The sequence below is a fragment of the Nanorana parkeri genome, unplaced genomic scaffold, assembly GCF_000935625.1.
Source record: "Nanorana parkeri isolate BGI_ZX_2015 unplaced genomic scaffold, ASM93562v1 scaffold137, whole genome shotgun sequence".
NCBI classification, from domain to species: Eukaryota; Metazoa; Chordata; class Amphibia; order Anura; family Dicroglossidae; genus Nanorana; species Nanorana parkeri.
Window position 1 is genome coordinate 27,188 of NW_017306405.1, and position 16,011 is coordinate 43,198.

The window sequence follows — 16,011 nt, forward strand, 5'->3', positions numbered from 1 at the left end:
GCCCCCCACTGGTGAGTGAAGGCATCCATCAGAATCAAGGGAGGAGGGGGGGGGGGGCAAAGCACTTACAGAAGAGAGTGTCCTGGGTTTCTGTTCTCTGTAGCCAAAAATTAGAAATGGAGGAACCTCTGTCCTCATGAACAGACAGTCTCCCCAAGGCCGGATTTCCATCACTGGAGCCTCTAGGCAGTCAACCTTTGCCATCAAAGCATCACCCTTCTGTTTTACACATATTTTTGTTTCACATGCCTTAGAATGTTGGGATTATATTTACATTAAATTATATGTCTGTGTTTCCACTGATGATGAGAAAAAATGTGTGATCCATAACTATTCTATTATCTATTCTGCTTATACTTGTGCCTAATGGTAATTTAGGCCCTGAGTCTTCTACATGCCTGTGTGAGTAGATAAACCATTTTCTCATTTGCAACTAAGCTTTTCCTTTAAGCATAATTCTCCTACACACTAGAGACACATCTGTTTAGTAACTCAGAGGCATTCCCTCCTCCAGCAGATCTTACGTTTTACAGGAACTGTTATGTGAAAATTCACCTGTATCTATATTATGTGCTGAAATCTTTTACTCTCACATGGCCATTAGATGCAGTGGTTCCTAGGAGTATTTGTGTATCTAAATGCCCTGTGTCCAATCCCTAAAGCATTAAGAAGATGTATGGAATAAGGCTCTGCCGTTGCTTATATGGAGACTGTGAAAGGTGGGGACCTTCTTTCCGTGGGATAGTCTGATACACATTAGGATTACTATCTAAAGCTTACATTTCCAATTTTCCTAGCTGTAATATATTTGCTATCTATATAATTTTTGCAGTTGTGTTTAATTGAGGATTTTGATTTTCCAGGCGCATTGCAACCCTGGCTCTGCCCTCTTTCTTTAACAGGGTTATTCACAAAAGGGTGAAGAGTCTGGAGAAGGCAGGAGAAGTAAACAATCTAGGACAACATAGCTGAACTGGAAAGTGAGCTGAATTGGAGAATTTTTCCAAATCGGCTATTTTGGCTTAGATTGTTCACTTCTCCTGCCTTCCCCAAACTCTTCACCCTTTTGGGAATAACCCTGTTAGTCTTGTACTGGACTCTACACCATTACAGCCTAGCAATTTCAACTCCACTAATGTAGAAGGAATTTCTTGTGCTACAATGACCAATGTTTGCTGAAGTTACAACAAGCTGAAGCAAGAACTATTATATTTATCTTTACGTGTACACAAACCAAATGAGTTAAAAACAAATGATAACATATTGCAGCTCTTCAGTCCTTGAATAAGGTGACTGCATTAGTTTTCAGGCTAAGTAAGTTTTTAGCAGGTACAGAAAATACCTGTTGGTGCAGCCAGAAATGCAGTGTCCTTGCCATTTCATGTGAGCTTAACAGAAAGTAAAAGAAATGTTATCTTCCTTCTGTAAACAACTAATTTCCCTATCCTCCATGTAATGGAAATCAACAAAGGCAGACATGTTTGAAGTCTATCGTGGATGACCACCATGTCTCCCTAAATAGATACGGTGGAGAAGTAACTGTAGCCACCAGGGACAGGAAGTGTGTTATTTGCAGAATTACCCGGTAAAAAAAGGGAGAAAAACTGAAAAAAGAAGACAATTAAAGCCACCGAGCTTAAAGACTGGCTAGCTACAGTTTATAAAATGTTTGTTTTTAAGTTTAAGGGCTGGTGCAGAGCGATCCCAGGACGTGCGACCATGTGCGGTTGTACACAGCGGTTGGCGCACAGCCGAATTGAGTTGATTTGGGTTATATTTATTCAGCCGCAATCGTGCGTGATTGCACAGGCAGAATTGCAGTGGTCTGTCTGGCACGACCGGTGTGCCATTAGAAAAGAATGGCACCACCAGCGGGATCAGTGGTGGTTTGCAATTCCGTGACCACGCGGAAATCCGCATGGTTTTCTGCATGTTTGCCGCGTGGTCTCGGATCACCGAGGTGTGAACCTGGCCTAAAAACACTTTAAGCATGTCTGTCCTTAAAAGAACATTTCTTGCTGAACCTCACCATCTTTTTTTTTTTTAATCTCAGAGATTGCAAAACTTCTTTGCACCACAAAATGCATAAGAAATAAGATAATCAACCATCTCCTCGCCAACCAACAAAAACAAGGAGCTTCAGAACATACATGTGACCCAGTTTTGTATACTAAATGCAGTAAAAGATATGTTGCTTTCAGCTACTTGCAACATGTTAAAGCTGGAGAATGCTTTCCTGTGCAGAGGTTTTGTTGCTGGACTGCGACTGAATAAGCATAATTTATTTTCACTGAAGACTTTAAACATCTGATTACCTTGCTGTGACAGGTCCCAGGGGAAATAGATTCTTTATATGTATTACTTTTTTTTCCAACACCTTTATCTTTTTTGTCTCTTGAAAATATTAGCCCTTACTTGAATTCCTGAGTTTTCTTTTTTTTCTTTGAAAATATCAAATATTATCACTCTGAAAAAATATCCTCGGGCATAACAATGAACTTTGGCAGCCATGACCAGAGCAGATCCCAAGGCCCTCACTTAATTGTCTCTCTGGGGCCAATTTATATACATATATTGGAGCTTTACAGGAATAATGATCAAGGAATTTTTAATGAAAGTTCTCAAGTTGCCTTTCAGCCTGTAAAATAATTTGTCGTTGATCAATCTTGATTAGCTTATTCATCAAAAATTGTATGCGACCGCAGAGGTGTAATGAAAGGAGGGCATAACATATATAAATCACAGCATTGTTTACACAGGACCACGTTTGTGAATGGGAACTACATTGCCCCGGAGCCACCAATCAGCTTTAGACCTTCAGTTTTTTTTAGGCAGTAAGGGCATTTCCCTTTTTCCAAGCTGTGATAGATAACATCAAATACTGCCAAATTGTTTTCATGTTAGGCTATATTACCTCCTAATGTTCCAGAATGTTAAAAATCTAAATACATTTATAGAAAAATTGTCAGCAGTTATAAACTTTTAAATGTCTTACCTAAGGGCGGGTACCTCAAGATGTCTGCTTGAGAGAAAACAGTTCTCTTATTTAGTTTCATTTGTTACTAGGGGTTTACTTCTGGGTGGAGTCTCACTCCGGCCTGCTCCCTGCCCAATAAATATGCCCTTAATGCCCCAACGAAGTGCCCTCATTGGATAGAGTGATTTCAGTTGGGGATTAGCCCAGAATTTAGGCCTCTGTATCATAGTAAGGGGGTGCTCAGGTGCTTTATGACTAGTAAAGGTCATAGCAGTTGCTGTACTTTGTGGCACTGTTAGGCATGACTATACCAGTTATCTAAAGCCAAAACCTTTTTTTAGTTTTAAATAGAGTCGGGAAGGGTTAAAACCCCTGTCAGTTTGTTTTCTACTATCTGTGTGCTATTGAGAGATATTTCATCCCTTCTTGTCCCAGAGACACAGCAGCAAGTCAGGATAACCCTTACAAATGTGCAGAAATCTCTACTTTGTAACTGAAACAGGTATCCTCTTTGGAAGATTTCCCTCCACGTCCCATTCTAGTGACAACTCTAAAATTATGGATTTCCCATCACTTTCTATCCCAGAGACATATACCAATAAAAGTCTGCAAGAGCTTCCCAGCCTTCACCACTCTATCCAACTAATGAAGCATATTGGCTTTAGATACACTTTTAAGTTTTTAATGTTTAAAATTAAAGACTGGATCAACTTTTCCTACTCCATCCCATCTAATGCAGACTACATCGGGGCTTCTGTAAGAACATTTTTTGTTGCTCATAGCAATCAGTAGCTAACTGTATTTTTTGCTGTGAAGAGGTAAAAATTAGGCAGATTCTGAACGGTTGCCATATGCAACAAAATAATCTTCTCATTGGCACACTTTTCGTAGATGGATCCCATAAACCCACTGGGGTTTTGGTAGAAAATGTACAGTTACTAAGAAAAAAAGGTGAAAACTTGAAATTATTTACCATGTCTTAGTTTGCCTGTTCAATCAATTAAAGGGGCTCTGCCAGGAGAGGAGTCAGCCATTGCTGATGCTTTGTTTTTATTCTGACTCCGATTGTTGTATTAGCGGTTTATCCCTTGCTCAGACCTGTATGCCTGGCCTGTATAAGCAGATATAATCACTGCGGACAATCCTTATCAGATAGCTGAACTCACCAAATACCTTTTCACCTTATTCCGTGTATCAGGTTACAGCAGACAAAAGGATACAGCATGACACTAGGCACTGAGCAAGAAGGGGAAATACATCATAGATTGGAGGGAACACAGAAAACATGTGCAATAACTAGAATGGCTACAAGATGTCAGCATATGAACCAACTACAATGTCAATGAGAAAATGGCTTAAAGTGACATTAAAGGAAACTTTTTTTTCCCCTCACCCCAACGTTAATTAAAGCACTTACCTTAAATATGTCTCTTAATCCGATCTTCTTCTTCTTTCCTGATGCTTTCAGCCTTCTCTCCAGCGCTGTGGCGGGTGTCCGATCCAGCGCAGACTCCTCTGGGCTTGCTGGCACTTCCTGTACCACGGTGTCTGTATGCGGGTGCACGCGTCCATAGACTTACCTAGAATTACCTTACCTTCTATGTGTGTGACTCAAAACTACTAAAGGGAATAGGGTTGCACAGATACCAAGTACAGTACTCGGTACAAGTACAAGTACATGTACCGATACTTTTGAACTCCAAGACTATACTAGAGAAAAATTCAAAAGTTAGGAGGCAGCTGTCATTTGTAAGGAGCACACGGAGCTCCTGGGATTTGTACATCTCTGTTTTAATGTACGATTTTGTTTTTATACATATAAATAAATTGATGCACAGATACCAGTTTTGCGAGTACGAGTACTGGTACTTGCCGAGTACTTACAAGTACGAGTACTAATACATTTTTGTTTATTGTCATGTGACAGTTTTTCTAAAACAATACAGACTAATGATTTCAGGACAGTGGTGGAGGGCCAGAGCCAGGTCCCAACTGCAACCGCTGCAACCCCGGTAGTTCTCATGAAAATGCCAAGTATCTGCACTGGTACTCGAAAATTATCTGTGCATCCCTAAAAGGGAACTAGCATTATCAAAAGAGGCCAGCAATGGCAGTCCTCCTACCTCTTCCATGACAGAGTCACTTTGAAGACCGTTTTCTCCTTTATCTATACAAGAGCAATCCAATTTCAACTGAATAGTAAAACACTGAATTGGTCTTTGAAAGCACCTAATATAGTCTCCTAAATTGCATACAAAAGTGCTAAATTTCCCCGAAATGCAAAGTGTTTTATTTGTCATTGAGTGCCGAACAAAACCATCAAACTGGTCACACTGTTAGTTAATTATTTAGGAAATTAAATTGTTCAAATGTCACACACTTAATTAAATCATGCCAACTGTAAAATGAATAAATAGGTGTTCATTTATATTTTTGACAAATGTATCATAATTAAATTCTCCATTAATTTAAAGGGTAACTAGGGTAGAAATATGCCATTTTGTACATCCTATTCTATATATATAGTTATAGATAAATACTGTATACAATAATATATATATATCCAAAACAAAAACCCAGGAAGCGACAGCTAATTCTGCCCTTCCCCTCACCTCCTGGGCAATAGCAAGTCTTGTGACTCTCGGCCACCCTATAGCAGTGAGAGTCCCAACTTTCAGTCTGGTCATGCGCAGATGAAAGGGTTATGAACAATGGCAGTGGGCAACATTTTACTTGCGCATGTCCACAGGAAGTGAGCAGTGGAGTAACCTGCTGACACTTTCTGTACAGTGTAGTCAACTGAGGGCATTCGGCACCAGCACTCACCCACATACTTCGGTCACATTCCATCCTTCCTTTTTGCCTTAAATGGACAAAAGAATAGGTTGCCACTCACCCGGCCTCAGAAGCCTTTAGAGTGTTCAGCTAGCCATATGGCTTTATGCACACTAACATTCATCTAGATTCAAGAGCTGAATTTTTTGCTAAATGTGTATGTGCCTAATTTAATCTTATCTTTTGGCAGGACCCCACCAGTCGCATCAGCGCACAATAACTCCTAACTATCACCACATTGTCGTTCAAGACTATGCTCCCCCCACCTCACCCAACAAGCATAACCCCACTTGCCACCACTATTTTTGCACTCTACATTAGCCAACACTGCACCGCCGCACTTCACTTGTGGACAACATGCACATTCATTCTTGCTCACTGTGCACATATGCCCACTTTTGCACTTACAAGCACAGATGTGGAATGTTGCACTTGTCAGCAGTGCACTTTTGCACTTGCCGACACCACAAAAGCTTGCACTTTTGTTCAGGCCAATAGCACAAAAACATGTACCTTTGTAATTGCCAATGCACTTTTCTGGACTTACCAACACTGCAACTCTGCACATTTTAGTACTTTTGGACACTGCAAGGATGCCACCTTTTGCACTTGCCAAAACCATATTCATAAGGCTATAAGGGGTTGATTTACTAACCTTATAAACACACCACGAACATGTATACACCTCTGTAGTGTGTTCCCTCCCAGCATGATCTATGGGTGGAATCTAAACACCTTTGTAGTGTGTACACACCCAGCAGGTGTGTTGTGCAAAGCCAAGCATGAATTGCAAGGTGATGTTGTGTAAATTAGCTCTATGTTGTGTTGCTTGCGTTGATGAATGCAGGAATGTAAATGCATGAGCTAACCATTTTTGTCTAAACTGTGAAGCAGCATTATATATGCATCATGTGCATGATTTTTTCCATATATGGCATTAGTGGAAATATGCTTTTAGAGACTTTTTGGTTGATAAATACGTTTTGCTGTGTGAAAATCACACGCACCGGGTGCGTGTGTTTAGGTTAGTAAATCACCCCCAAAGAATCTGTTGAAGAAAAGATACTTTTTTTTTAAAGGGAGACGTATAGTATTCTGTCCACTGCATCTTCCATTATAATTTTACTTTTCCCATGTGGAGATGAATGCCACACTGAGAGTGTGGAGATTAGAAGATCATTACATTTTTATTACACTATCCAGCCATTAGTTCATCTTGAACTTTTGGGTGCCATTACAAATTTCCTTTAAAGGATGGCTCCTCTTTATAGAACAAAATTGGGATTTAGAAAATATGGTGAGGTGAGTGGTATGTGTTAAAGTGAAAGCAGCATTTAGCCTTTGCCACTGTTGTTGAATCTTGAGTGCTTCTGATTAGCAAAGCTCCTTGTGTAAGTGCTTTATCTCTGTACCACTCCCCACACATTCCTATTGGTCCATTTTTATGGTGGGCTGTGGTTGGCTGCCTCAATGGCCAACAGGAATATGCAGGAGACAGGAACAGATGGGCAAATTCCAACAATACCGGCAAATGCCAGAGCTTTGCACTTCAGAATAGCCTGGAATTCAGCCATAGCACCAGTGTTTTGGCTGTGTAATTCTGTGTTCCTGACCCCCATAAGTCTACCAACCCATAAGTCTAAGTCTTAATGCATTCTGCTTTCAGGACCCACAGTCAGTTGATTTATTTACTTACATTTGTATCATGTATTCAATAAGTCAGTTTCATACAACTGTGCATTGCAATTTCTGGCACCAAGGGGGTGCAGTATTTTCGATGTATACTTTAAAATGGGGTTACCCTATCACTAAAATGCCTAAAGGATTTGAAATTGAATTGGTAAGGAAAATATGTCTCTTCCTAATAACAATAGTTCTTAATAACAGTCCTATCATGCGTCATAATGGGACATTGAACTTCAGCAGGAAAATGGTTGAAGCTGGAATGCATTTCAATGTGTCTTAAAGTTCTAACGTGAGGTTTTGGTCAGAATTCACAATCTCACTACATGCTGCGGCTGATGTGTAGACTCTGACAAGAGACTTGGACATTGAATCACTTCCTCAGTTCAATAGGTTTTCCCACATTAGGATCCTGCTGTGTTCAGCTATTGTACTTCTCCTGCCTTTTATATTGCTTTCTTTTAAATGTGACAGTGCTTTCTCAACAAAAATGATTACATCTCATCAACCTGGAGGAGCACATAGAAGAAACCTAAAATGTCTTATGGCTGCTTTTGTAATCTTTTCTGTGTCTCTTGGGAAGGATACATACTGTCAATATTGTATAGAAATACAGTTTACAATAAATTAGGCTTTTTTTGCTTTTTTTTTTCATTAAAAGAAGAACACCACTAAGCTCCACATCTAAAAAAGCTACATAACAAAACCCTTTTGTAATTTTTTAGACAGTTGTTACTTTTTTGTGTTTCCATGTCTGTAAGAATGGAGCTACATGGACATTTTTTTATTAGCTAAATCACTAGCGGTTAATCGCTGAAAGTAGGAAATCGTCGCTTAAAGAGATGGAACGAATGGCTTCCTATGGTGTAAGCTTTACAAGTAGCATATTGTAGTGCTCAGTCGTGCACAATTAGACACAATCATGTGAGATTAATCACTACTACTTGCTACTTTTGTACTTTATACAATAGAGAGCCAATTGTTCTACCTTGTTCTAATCAGGCATGTACCTCTTGTTTAGAAGTCCTCCACTTGTGTATCTTTTCAGATTTTTCTCCCATGGGTAGACAGTCCTCCTATACAGTAAATCAAAACTTGGTATTGCATTACTTTATACTTAGTAAATCAAGCTTTACATTACACATTACTTTACACCTGTACAAGCACTCCCATCTGAAACTTACGGGTAGTGTAATGTAGGCATTCATACTTGACTACAGTGAACTAAACTGTACTTATAGGGGTTATAAGAAACACATTTGAACCAATATTACACTGCACATAGTTGTCAGAATCTATTACCAATATTGGGGAACACGGATGGGTTGACAAAAGAGTAGGCAGTGTTTTATAGGAAAATGATAGATATACCTAAATAAAATAGAACACTTCTATTCAGATGAGTCACTCTGTGAGGCGAAAGTTTTACAAGCAGATCCTTGTGAATGCTTTTATACTCTTTTGAACCACCAGTGATTTAAAAACATACATATGCTTTGCAGCTAAGCAGTGTAATAGCAAACAATACAAGTAGCTGGCACATTCCATCTGGTTCAGCAGTCCCTCAACACAGGGACAGTATGCAAATTCAAACGTTACTGTAGGTTAGAGCTAAGGTGCTCCTTCACTACATCCTAGAAGCAAGGACGTGCGGTCAGTGGAGGCATGTGAGGCAGAGCATCACCTAGTATTATGAAGGAAAAAGTTGTCAGCTTCCAGTCTAAAGCTGACAGCTTTTTCTCCATTAGACAATCACTCCTGTGGAGGTATAGTTAGGCAGACTACACCCCACTCCTGGCTACAGGATTCACAAAAATACAAAAAGGAATTTGGCAAAAATACTACCTCCCTAAACTTTTTATTCTTTTTCATTTTTCATTTTTCTTTCTGTTCCCAGTCTACTGTATATTTGCACCACTCTCTGTAGATTATCCAGCATCAGAATGTATCAGCCTTAAACAGATGATGGCATTCATACATTGTGTGAGCACTAACCCTACCTTTTATTGTTTGAGTTTGTTCAGTTTCCTATGCATTAAAATAGCTATTACATATAAAATACATAGCTTAGCCAGCATAGGTAATGCAAGTGCAATACGACTGTCAAGTGTCTGCCCAGCGGACTCTAAGAAATAGGAGTGAATACTAAAGCAGAAGATTGGAAATTGAAATTGTACGGTTCATAGCTTTTCACATTGGGAGAACTTAAAGGTCTCTGTGTCTGCTTTTTTAATTTTCTCCTGCCTATTATCACTTGCCCTTCTGTTAACTTAAAGACTTTTAAGGCTTACAAAAATAAAATATTCAGACATGGAAGGATAGCATGCATAATATTGGATTTCTATCTAATGTTATTTAAAAACTGGAACAGATTTTCCTATTCCACTTGCAAAACATGTGAGTTGAAACTTACTGGCCAGGCCATTGGACCTATTTATAAAGAAGTTATGGACTTGAAATTGTTTGCTATATCTTTGTCTGCCTGTTATAGAAGAAAATTTGAAGGCCACTTTCCCCATGTTTATAGAAGAACCATTCAGTTTCATGGCTGCTTACAAGCATAGCCAGGAAACATCACTTAGCAATACCATTAAAGACTGAAAAGTAACCTCACCCCATGGTCAAGGATAGAGCTTTATTCGATTGAATTACATATGTACTCTGACACAACATCAAACAACCTTAGCAATTAAAGAAAAAAAAGTGCCGGTCACAGATGAACTGTAAACACTAAAATCTCCAACTTGCCTAATTGCCTGCCCTAACTATCAGTCCTGGACAGGCATCCAATCAACTAGTGTGCACAGGGGGAATAAAGCAGTTAACATTAAAACACTGGGAAGGTTACATTCACCAATAAAGAAGGAAGAGCAGAAGGGAGCATGTGCGGGGACTTGCTAGGAGGATTGCAGGAAGGTAAATAGGCAAGATCTCTACCTTTTCATAATTTTGTAGTGGCTCCCAAATTATACCCGTATTTTCAGAAATGGACAATTAATTAAATGCCCACTTTCTTTACAGTCAATAGAACACCCCATCCCAATGCCATCTTTCCATCAGCAAAGGCTCCTTTTCACTACAGCTCAAAGGGCCTTTCATCCAGTAATAAAAAAAAACTACAAACAAGTAACAGTGTAAACTAGGAATGCACTGATACTATTTTTTTCAAGTACAAGAAACAATACTTTTCCTCAAGTACTTGCTGATACCAATTACTGATACTTTTTTCCAGAGTCGCTGCGACACTGGTAGTTCTGCCACTGACTCCAAGCTGTAGAGGGACTGCAAACCCCAGAAATACATTAATAATGCAGAATAGCACCGGCTATAGAGGACTACAAATCACAGTAATACATTATACAGCAATGCTGAATAATACCATCAACTTTAGGGGACTGCAAATTCGAGCAATATATTATACAGCAATGCAGAACACCACTAGCTAGAGAGGACTACAAATCCCAGCAATACATTGTACAGCAATGCAAAATAATATGAAGCTTTTAAAGCTTTTACCGCTCATCAGTTTAATGTGAACAGTGAATAATGGCCCTAGAATTATTGCCCTAGGACTGACGGTCACAGTGATCTGTAACATGTGCGGCTTAGTGGGCGCAATCGTGATTTTCGCACCTGACGCATGTTTGTGTGCGTATGTGTTTTATATTATATGTGATTTTCATATTTTTTTTGTAACTTAATTTTTTTAAACTTTTTTTTTTCCACTTAACTTTTTTGCTATCACATATGAGGTTAAGAAGACCCCTATGTGATAGCCAATTAACAGTGACAGGTCCTCTTTATGAGGACATCAGGGGTCTCTAAGACACCACATACAAGCGATTGGGCGGCTCTACACTGACAAGCTGTGCCTCCCCACTCTGCCACCCCAAGGCCATGGCCTAGAGGGGAATCCTGGCTGTACGGTCTCACCAGGGCTGTGTCTGGCGTCTCAGGAAGCTGGATGGGGTCTCTCATTGGTGCAGCCGGCGGGAAGGAGAAGATGTGCAGCAGTTGTTGTAAAGAGCCGCCTTGAAGTTCCCACAAGGCTGCCGCAAGGTTCCCAGCAAGAGCAGGGCCTTGCGGAAGCCCAATGTATTAAAAAATGTAAAGCGCCCGTTTAGAATTGCGGCATTTTTACAAGTACTCGTGAAAATGCCCAGTATCGGCATTGATACCAATATTGGTATTGGTGCATCACTATAGGGGGGTTTTATAGTTGTAGATTGACTACTTGACTATTGTATTATTTGTAAAACCCTTTCACTGCTGGTCCTTAGGAAGTGGAGATATTCTAAAGATGCGTTGACGAGTTGATGTCAAATGGGACTTTTTACAACACTATTATGATGGTTTAATATTGTGGTCTTAAACATGTAACTATGTGAAGATCAATCACTTTTGCATTTTAAACATATATTCATATATTTTTAATCGTAAGTCTGCCTTGGATGTAAAAGACTTCCTGTAATTTTATTTGAAGAATTGTTCTGTCTGATATGTCAAACCTGAGTGCTATTTTGGCTTTTTTTTAGTAACTAATTGTAGTACTTTGGGATTATAGCATTTTCAGAATATATCTTTAATAATAAGAGCAACTCTTCAAATTTTCTTGGCTTTCTGTCTACCATTTGCAACCTTCCTTATTTTCGATAGTCCTTCACAGCACCACCAGAGAGAATAGTGGGTGCACCCATTTTGTTCGCATCAGCAATTACAAAAAAAAGTCCACTCACACACCACAAGCTTCGCTGAAAAGTTTATTGTAGCACACAGGTACACATCGTCCTGCCATGGATCCTGTTTACTCTGACATGTTTCACCCAATAATAGGCTTAGTCATAGAGACTAAAGCTGGGTATACACGCTTCAAATTTTTGTCTGCCGGTTTTTGTCTGCACCTTTCTGGCCGGCATCCTTCAATCCTTTAGTTACTTACTAAAGGCAAATAGGCTGTTCACTTTGCAAAGGAACGTTCCCACAGCTTAGCAAATGTATTGAAAATACATAGAGCAAAGAATACTCAATCATGTGCAAGGAAATTTTTTTTATTTATTTTTGCTTCTACATGATTGGATGATGGAAGTCAGCAGAGCTTCACCTCATTAATTAAGCTAAGTGAAAATTCCCTTACAAAGTGGACAGCCTATTTGCAAATCAACCCCAATAAGTTATCTTTATGCAGTAGAAGGGTTGGATAACCCTGCAAAGAAAGGTAAAGCAATCATGATGCTTACAATTGGTCACTTTAACAGTTCCTAATTTCAATACACATCCCTCTTTTTCACTAGACTGTAATACGTCTTTAAAACTGAACTCTAAGTAGATATAAGAGACACAAGTTATTGCAGCTCTTTATTCATTAGCAAGCAGTGCAAGTACCCAATTTTGACTTGGTATCAGTGTCTAGCAATCTACTGTAAGTAGGCCTCAGACTAGGTGGGAGGGGCGGTACAAGGAACAATTCAAGTGTGTTACAGTGCAAGGAGCATGCTGATTGGAGAAAAGAGAAGAGTAAAGGAGAGGTGAGCTAATCAGTGTACTGCTTCTTCTTTCCCAGTCCAGTCAAAGGGTTCCTGGTGAAAAAGACAACTGCAAGTGAAAATGAAATTGCAGCAGAGAATGTTCAGGTCTCCTCCCCTGCCAGGTTCAACTGTTCTCTGAGGCAGAGCAGTGTTCATTTCAGGACTGTACAGACAGAAATAGAAACACTTTGGCATTTATAACAGCTCCAACATATGTAATTTATCTGTGTCTTTCATGGTTTGCCTGGATTTCTGATTTAAAAGCCTCCATTTCTGTTCTATGATAAAAAAAAAAAATTTAAGTAGCTTAAATTTTAGGCTTATTAGTAATTTCCTTTGAAACTCTCATTAAAACGGTATCAGCAGGTTATCTTAAACTCAAATGAATGTATGCAAAATAGCATTTATTTGACTTTATATGCTATCTTCTAAAAAAAAAAGAAAACTGCTAGTTATTGTAAATGAGTGTGTAAGAATTTCCAGGGTTTTGTCTGCTGTTGTTCTGGAATGGCCAAATTATTATAGTTCAAAGTTAGTACAAATGAATGTTGGTGACATTTAAGATGAACCAGTCTTAGTATATCTCATTTTGATTACTGGGAGAAACCATCAGCTGAGAGCCAAAGAACGTGTGTTGTAAAGATCATGTGTTAATGTTTTATAAACAGGAACTTCAAAAGCACATAAAATAGAATATCTGTCTTTCTACTGGCACATTGCTTCCTCTCTTCGTCTCTTTGTAGAAATATCCTCGGCGCACAAATAAATGTGATATTTTCATTCACAGCTCCTCATGGACTTCAAGAGTGGCTGGGCTTTCATGATCAAAGCGTAGTGTAGAATTTAGGCCGGTTCAAATGTAGTCAAGGACAAATATTTAAAAGGAAAATGCAGAAAGTAGAAAGCCAAGCTTGACTGGACTATGACCATTTTATTTTTGTGATGTTGATGTTATTAGTCTCATTAGTTGTTGAGGTTGCTTCTCATGTTTGAAAGGAGATATGGAGATGGATCTAGAACAACATCAGATTTTTTTTGACGTCCGGTTACAAGAATACAACACATTCCAGTCCTTAATCAAACTATGTTTGACTTTTGTGTACAAAAGCTTATGTGTGGTCCTAGCATTAAAGCCCAACAAGGATATAAGCTATTTACAGTCACTGATCCTACACCACCTTTTCTGCAAATGTGTGTTGAATTTTTTATACCCTTAAAATACCTATTATAGTCAAAGCTTGTGATGCACCCATACCGATACCAGTATCGAATCTGATACTGGGCATTCCACAAGTACTCGTTAAAACGCCCCGATACTAATAGCCGAAATCGTCACTTTAAATTTGCCAAATGGATTCAGCTACTGTAAGGTCCAACTCTTGCTGAGGACCTCAAGGCAGCTTTCTGGGGACCTAGTGAAGCTGCACATCTTCCCTACCTGAGACTACAGTACTAACTCCGGGACCCACCAGGAGAGGAGGAGAGAGGCTGCAACCCGACAGCGGCACCATGCAGCCTGTATACAGAAAGGTAAAACACAGGGGGTAGAGATGGCGGGGAGGGGACTGCCCCAGGCACAGCAGGTTCGCTCCTGCACTGCTACATGGTTTCATGTCCTGAGACCTGCAGATCATTCCTCCTCCTCCTCATCAGAGCCACAGCACAATGTTATCTGGCTGTAGAGCATTCCTCCTGATCCCAGGCACAGTGCAATGTTATCTGACTGCAGATAATTCCTCCCCATCTTAGCCATGGCACCATATTATCTGACTGCAGAGCATTCCTCCCCATCCCAGCCATGGCACCATGTTATCCGACTCCAGAGATTCGTAGTCCTCTCTAGCTGGGCGTATTCTGAATTGATGTATAATGTATTGCTGAGATTTGTAGTCCCTCTACAACTTGAAGTCAGTGGCAGAACTACCAGTGGCACAGCATTTGCAGCTGGGACCAGGCCCTGGTGCTTCGTCACTGTCCTAGAATCATTAGTTTGTATAAAAAGCAAATAAACTCCACCCACCATAAATTGGCATTGTCCTGGCAAGGTCATACCACTATTTCATGAACTGATCCCTGGGCGTGTGTAGGTATTGCAAGGGGCAGTTTATTGCACCTTTCTTTGCCAAAGCGGAATACAGCAAGGTGCATCATAGGCATGTTGGCAGTTGGAATTAGTGAACGAAATACAGAAACCTGAACGGTGCAACTAGTAATGCCCACTGGTAGCTACCATCACCTGTGGGGGTTGTTTTTGACAACCTTGAGTGACAAGCCCATAAGTATAAAAAGTAGAACATGAAAGACTGTCAGGTCCTAAAACTGTCAGGTCCCCTGCAAAAGAGGTATTCTAAATCACATCTTCAGTCCATGTCCCCTTCCTTTAGTGCGGCTTCAGAATTCAACACTTCCAGGAGTGCTGGATGCTGATGTCCCCTCCCCATGCACTGTGGTTCCTTCTCCAACCCCTATGTCACTACAGGACACAATTGTAAAAAAGTTAACTTGGGGCATACCAAGTGGGTGTAGGTTGTCACTCACTGCCCAGTGTCAACATTCATGGCATAACCTACACAGGCAGAAAGTCTGTGAATGTTCTCATTTATCCAAGTCATGGTATATCTGTAAAATTATATATATATATATATGTCAAAATAAGATTCATTCATTCAGGAATGGATCCTCAAAAATCAAATTTTAGGGTTCTTGGATTGTTCGATATACAAATGATTTTTTCTAGCATCCATCTCTCTTAGAGTTCCAAAATGATGGCAAACTTACAGTTGGTTTTCTCAGATATGCTCAATTGTAACTTTTAGATTTCTACTAAGCGTATATGCAGATTTAATAGGTCATCCGCTGTTCCACATGTTTATTAAATGTGTTTAATTCCATTGTGAGAGGAACGTACAGTTTATATCAGCACATTCTTTGCTTACTTCATGCCTTGGCTGTTTTTTTTTGTGTCAAATGGGCTAATGCAATTTGATTCAG